A 5,847-nucleotide genomic window follows, 5' to 3' on the forward strand; every position below is an offset into this window, starting at 1 on the left:
TTTTCTGGGATTTTTTTTTTCTCTCATTTATTAAGGAAAGAAAATATTCAAAAGAATAGATAGATAGATAGTTAGATAGATAGATAGATAGATAGATATAAGTAGATGGATATATAGACAGATAAGATAGATAGATAGATAGATAGATAGATGCAATGTTTACGTTGAAATACATATGGTTAGTGGATTTGTTTATAGACATTGAGGAACAAGTTGAACTGTGACAGTTCTGCATGGACACTTTCATCATCATCATCATCGTCGTCGTCGTCGTCGTCATCATCATCATCGTCGTCATCGTCATCATCATCGTCGTCGTCATCACCGTCGTCGTCGTCGTCATCAACATCATCATCGTCGTCATCGTCATCACCATCATCATAGTCGTCGTCATCGTCATCACCATCATCGTCGTCGTCGTCATCATCATCGTCGTCATCATCATTGATGCACAACGAACCGATTCATTGTCGCCGCCTCTGTCGCGGCTGACACTACTACCACTACCCCACCACCATCATTAACAATACCAATCATCATTACGATCAGAGTCATTATTGTCATATGATCATCACCGTCACCTATCGTCATCGCCATTATCATGCACCACACACATTACAGTCTACCGTTTAATAATTTTTGTGTGCGATAAATTTACCGTTTGTCCATTCTCTATCAAATGATTAATAACACAAATTTATATAACATATTTCACAATTTAAAAAAACAACAAAAAAACAACCACCAAAAACTGGGCACTTGCTCGTGGTTACAAGAGGACTTGGTCAAGCCATACCCCGACCCCGGCAATATTCGTTCCATTTTCGTGCAGGTTATGAAATATCTCCCTTCAGGGAACATACGCTTGTACACCTGAAGACGGAACTTGTTGTGGGCTTGCGGGTCGTCAGTCACGGTTCTCTCCCTGCATCATCATGCTAGCTACAAGCCAGGCACAGTGTCCAAAATTGTTGCTCACATCATCTCCCAGCCGGCGTACTTTAGCCTCTGAAGCATTCCTCACCTATAAAACAAATGAACTTGCTGATAGATATGGACATACACGCATCTTTTCCGGCTTGGTCAGAGCTCCCAACCATATGCTGTCCTGTAAGGGGAAGACTTTCTGGGTTTCTTTTCCATGGATGGTGGGGGTATAGTATGGGTGTGGGTGGCTTCCTCCCCCCCTCCTCCCACCCCCTCACACACAAACACACACACACACACGTACTGCACACACGTCTGTACGGCGGCAAATGCCTGCACCACCAGCTGCGTATTTTTCGTGTTGGTGTTGTGACGCGCGCAAGTGTTGCTGACTGCAAGCACGTAAACAGAAAGCAGGTCAGGTTGTGTACTGCTTCAGTTGGGGGTGTGGATAGTGTGTCAGTGTCAGCTGGGTTGGGACATGAATCCCTTCGCCCAGTGCCTTGCTGGGAGACGAGAGGACGCCTCTGGGTCAGATGCTGGCTCAGATGAACAGGCACATGGACAAGTTGAACGGGGAGGAGTTACGGGACATGGTTCTGGTACTGCTGAAGCAGGTGAGTCTCCCCCTCCCCCCCCCCCACCCCCACTCCCTACACTCCACCCTCTCAAATGACACAGAGAAGAAGGGAGATGATTCTTTTAAGCCGTGATAATCACTCTTCTGCTCACATTCGTTGCAGCGTTTCAGACTCTCTCTCTCTCTCTCTCTCTCTCTCTCTCTGTATATACATATATACGTACATATATAAATGAATCTCTCTCTCTCTATATATATATATATGTATTGTGTGTGTGTGTGTCTTCTCTCTCTCTCTCTCTCTCTCTCTCTCTCTCCTTTTCTCTCTTTCCCCCCTCTCTCTCTCTCCCTCTCTCACTCTCTTTCTGTCCCTCTCTCTCTTAATGCATTCAGACTTATAGTCTCTTAAATGAATATGTTTTTATGTTTGTATCGTTAGCATGATCAGCAACACGACCACAGTCTAGTTATGTTCTCTTTGGAGATCACAATACAGTTGACTTGACTTGTGTTTGTATTGCGAGTATGAGCAACAACGCGACCAGAAGTCAAGTTCTCATTGGAGATGATAATAAAGTTGACATAATAGTGTCTGTATCTCTTGGGCCTGGTTAACGCCGGGATATCATTATGACAGGAAGCGAAGAGTACAGCCTTGTCACGCAGTCCCAAACCAAAATGGACCTCCATAGCAACATCGTCATCCTCGTCGTCATCCTCCTCCTCCTTCATCGTCATCAATATAAACAAAATAGTCTCAGAGTCTGTGGCCTTTCATGCCCTGCTCTCATGGTGACCTCAGTTTCGATACCCTTCCACTTCCGTGCTTGGGGTGAGTCCTATAAATGTCGTCAGTGTCGGCAGATTCATGGGGGGCTATTGTTTGAAGGACGTGGTGGCGGTCTCCACTCTGGGAGGGACGCTCACTCAGTCTGGCTCCGTGACTAAGCCATTATTGTCGTTAGTAGGGGGCTTAGTAGGTGGTGTCCTAAGTACGTTAAAACAGAACAGGCACCACTGAACACCACCGAAGTGACTCAGCAGCAGTGCAGGGTCTCCTCTGGTGTGTGGCCTCCTGGCGACCTAACATCGATGGTTCCCTGTGCACCGCCGACGCTGGAACTGCGACGGACGAACCAGGGTGTGGCCGTATATGGGGGAATCTAAATGAGCGGTGTGGGAGTAATGCCACTGAAACGGTGCAGATGATGGGGCAGCAAAAAAAAAAAAAAGGTTGATATAATTATTTTTATCATGTTTGTAGCGTGAGCATAACAGCTAGACCAGACGTTAAGCTCTCTTTGGAGATGATAATAAAGTTATTACTTGACTTATGCTTGTATCGTGGACGGGCGCAATAGCTGAATGGTTAACTCACTCAGTACGGCCAGTCCTCTCTTCTCCTCCACACAGACCCCTCGGATGTCCAGTGGGTGTCTGAATGACCCAGCCTTTAGCTTCCGTCATCAGAATTGTGGTATTCTTTGTCAACATTCACCTCTTCAGTATAAGAGCCTTCCACTTGCAATATTTTGATGATGGTAATTGGGATGAAACGCTGTTAACGTCGTCTCTTTCGCCGTTCGTATGGAGAGAGTTAAAGCGTCGGACTGTCAATCTGAGGGTCCCGGGTTCGAATCACGGTGACGGCGCCTGGTGGGTAAAGGGTAGGGATTTTTACGATCTCCCAGGTCAACATATGTGCAGACCTGCTAGTGCCTGATCCCCATTCGTGTGTATACGTAAGCAGAAGATCAAATACTCACGTTAAAAATCCTGTAATCCATGTCAGCGTTCGGTGGGTTATGGAAACTAGAACATACCAGCTTGCACACCCCCGAAAGCGGAGTATGGCTGCCTACATGGCGGGGTAAAAACGGTCATACACGTAAAAGCCCACTCGCGTATATACGAGTGAACGTGGGAGTTGAAGCCCACGAACGCAGAAGAAGAAGCTTGTATCGTGAACACGAGGAGCAACGCGACCAAAAGTTGAAATTCCTCTTAAAGAGATAATGATAAAGCTTATACTTGACTTATATTTGTATCATGAGCACGATAAACGCGACGAAAAGTTGAAAGCTCTCTTCGGAGATGATGAAAAAGTTGATAATTGACTTGACTTGACGCGACGTGACGTGACGTGTATCCCACCCCATCCCACCCCATCCACCCACTCCCCCTCCCCACCCACAGGTGATCGAGACGAAGAAGGAATCCAGCAAGACGCTGCAGAGAGCGGTACGCCTCAAGTCTGACACCAGCAAGCTGAAGACCATGCTGGAACTGAGTGACGGCCCTGCTGCCCCTTCCCCTGGTCAGTGTTTCTGGTCATCCAGTTCAGTCCGTCTTCTAACTACGAATGTGTGTGTGTGTCTCTGTGTGTGTGTGTGTGTGTGTGTGTGTGTATAAAAAGAAAGAAGGAAAGAAGGTTGAGTTTCGATTTCTCAAGGAGCCGTCACAGAGTTCGGGCAAATCCATACACGCCCCACCACCACCACCTCTGTCAGGCAAATGCTTGACTGACTAGCAACTCAATAACCCAACGTGCTTAGTCAGGCCTTGAGTGCATGCATAGGTACATATATCAGCGTACCTATCAGAGTGGATTTCTTCCACAGAGTTTTTTGCGAGAGGACTACACTTTCGTTGCCATGGGGTTCTTTTTTCAGTGCGGCAAGTGCGTGCTGCGATCCTGGTCAGTGTTGTTATTCATTGAATTTAGTCCTTCTTTTGTTTACTCAAAATTATATTGAACAACAATAAGAAAGAAAGATTTGAATGAATGAATGTAAAACGGGGATGGATGAAAGTGTTGGGTTGGGTATAGCTAGGAAGGTTGGAAGGTGAAAGGGTGGTGGCTTTGCGCGCGTGTGTGTGTGTGTGTGTGTGTGTGTGTGAAAGTTTCTTTATGTGCGTGTTTGTGTGAGAGAGAGAGTGTGTGTGATTGCGCGTCTGTGTATGTGGGTGGGTGTACATAGGTGGTGTGTTTGTGGGGGATAGGGGAGTGGGTGTGGGAGGGGTGCGTGTGTATGTGCGTGTGCGTTGTGTCTGTGTGTGTGTGTGTGTGTGTCTGTAAGTGTATGCCTGTGGTGTGTGCGTGAATGTATGCATGCGCGTGTCTGTATATGTGCATGTAGGTGTGCGCGTGCGTGATTATGCCTCTGTTGTTGATGTTGTTGATAGTGTTGTTGTGGCAGTAGGTGATGATGAGGGCTTTAGTTTTGTGTCTATCTGATGTGGCGTAGTTTTGGTTTCTTCGCTTTGTTTAGAAATGGCTCTCGCTCTCTCTCAGCCTCTAAGTTGGTTCTCTCACACACTTAACAGGAAGCAGCAGAACAGACAACACAGGAACCGGAAATAGCGGCGCCACCGCAGGAAGCGGTGGAACCGGAACCGGAACACAGAGCGAAAGTACCACGCCTTCAACAACCACCACGACCGTCACAGAAACCACCTCAGATTCTGGCAGCACCGGCACGGCTGCAAGTGCTGGAACCACACCACAGTCTACTCCGGCGTCTGGTGGTGGTGGCGGCGGTGGTGGTGCTGGGGTGTTCCCAACCACTCCTACTTTCGGTAGCGGATGCGTTTCAGGGAGTTTGTCCTGTGGCGTGTACTAACACACACACGCGCGCGCGCGCGCACACACACACACACACACGGACACACACACACACACACACATTTATACACACACGCTAAGACACTCTGTTGGGCGTCTAGCTATTGTGCGAAACATTTGTAAAGATGGGGTTGAAGACTTTCATTTGTGTTCTTTATCGCCGTTGAAATTTTCCTTTTCTAAGAATCGAAAAGTTTCAACTTGCATGTATATTTGGATGGTCCCTCACCACCTTCAACAGCAAAGCCTATACAAGAAAGTGATGGGTTGGACAGGCTGTGAGTGAAGTAACTTCACGACTGCATTAGTTAATTAATCAAGGTTACCTGGTCTTCAGACGCCCGACCGCAACAGACTGTCATTAATTGGAGGGACTTTAAGGCCAGTGTCCCTGTCGAGGCCAGGCTTTCTTGATTTGAAATAATATATTTGTATTTGTATTTCTTTTTATCACAACAGATTTCTCTGTGTGAAATTCGGGCTGCTCTCCCCAGGGAGAGCGCGTCGCTATACTACAGCGCCACCCATTTTTTTGTATTTGTTCCTGCGTGCAGTTTTATTTGTTTTTCCTATCGAAGTGGATTTTTCTACAGAATTTTGCCAGGGACAACCCTTTGTTGCCGTAGGTTCTTTTACGTGCGCAAAGTGCATGATGCACACGGGACTTCGGTTTATCGACTCATCCGAATGACTAGCGTCCAGACCACCACTCAAG

Source organism: Babylonia areolata, chromosome 4, assembly GCF_041734735.1.
Source record: "Babylonia areolata isolate BAREFJ2019XMU chromosome 4, ASM4173473v1, whole genome shotgun sequence".
NCBI classification, from domain to species: domain Eukaryota; kingdom Metazoa; phylum Mollusca; class Gastropoda; order Neogastropoda; family Buccinidae; genus Babylonia; species Babylonia areolata.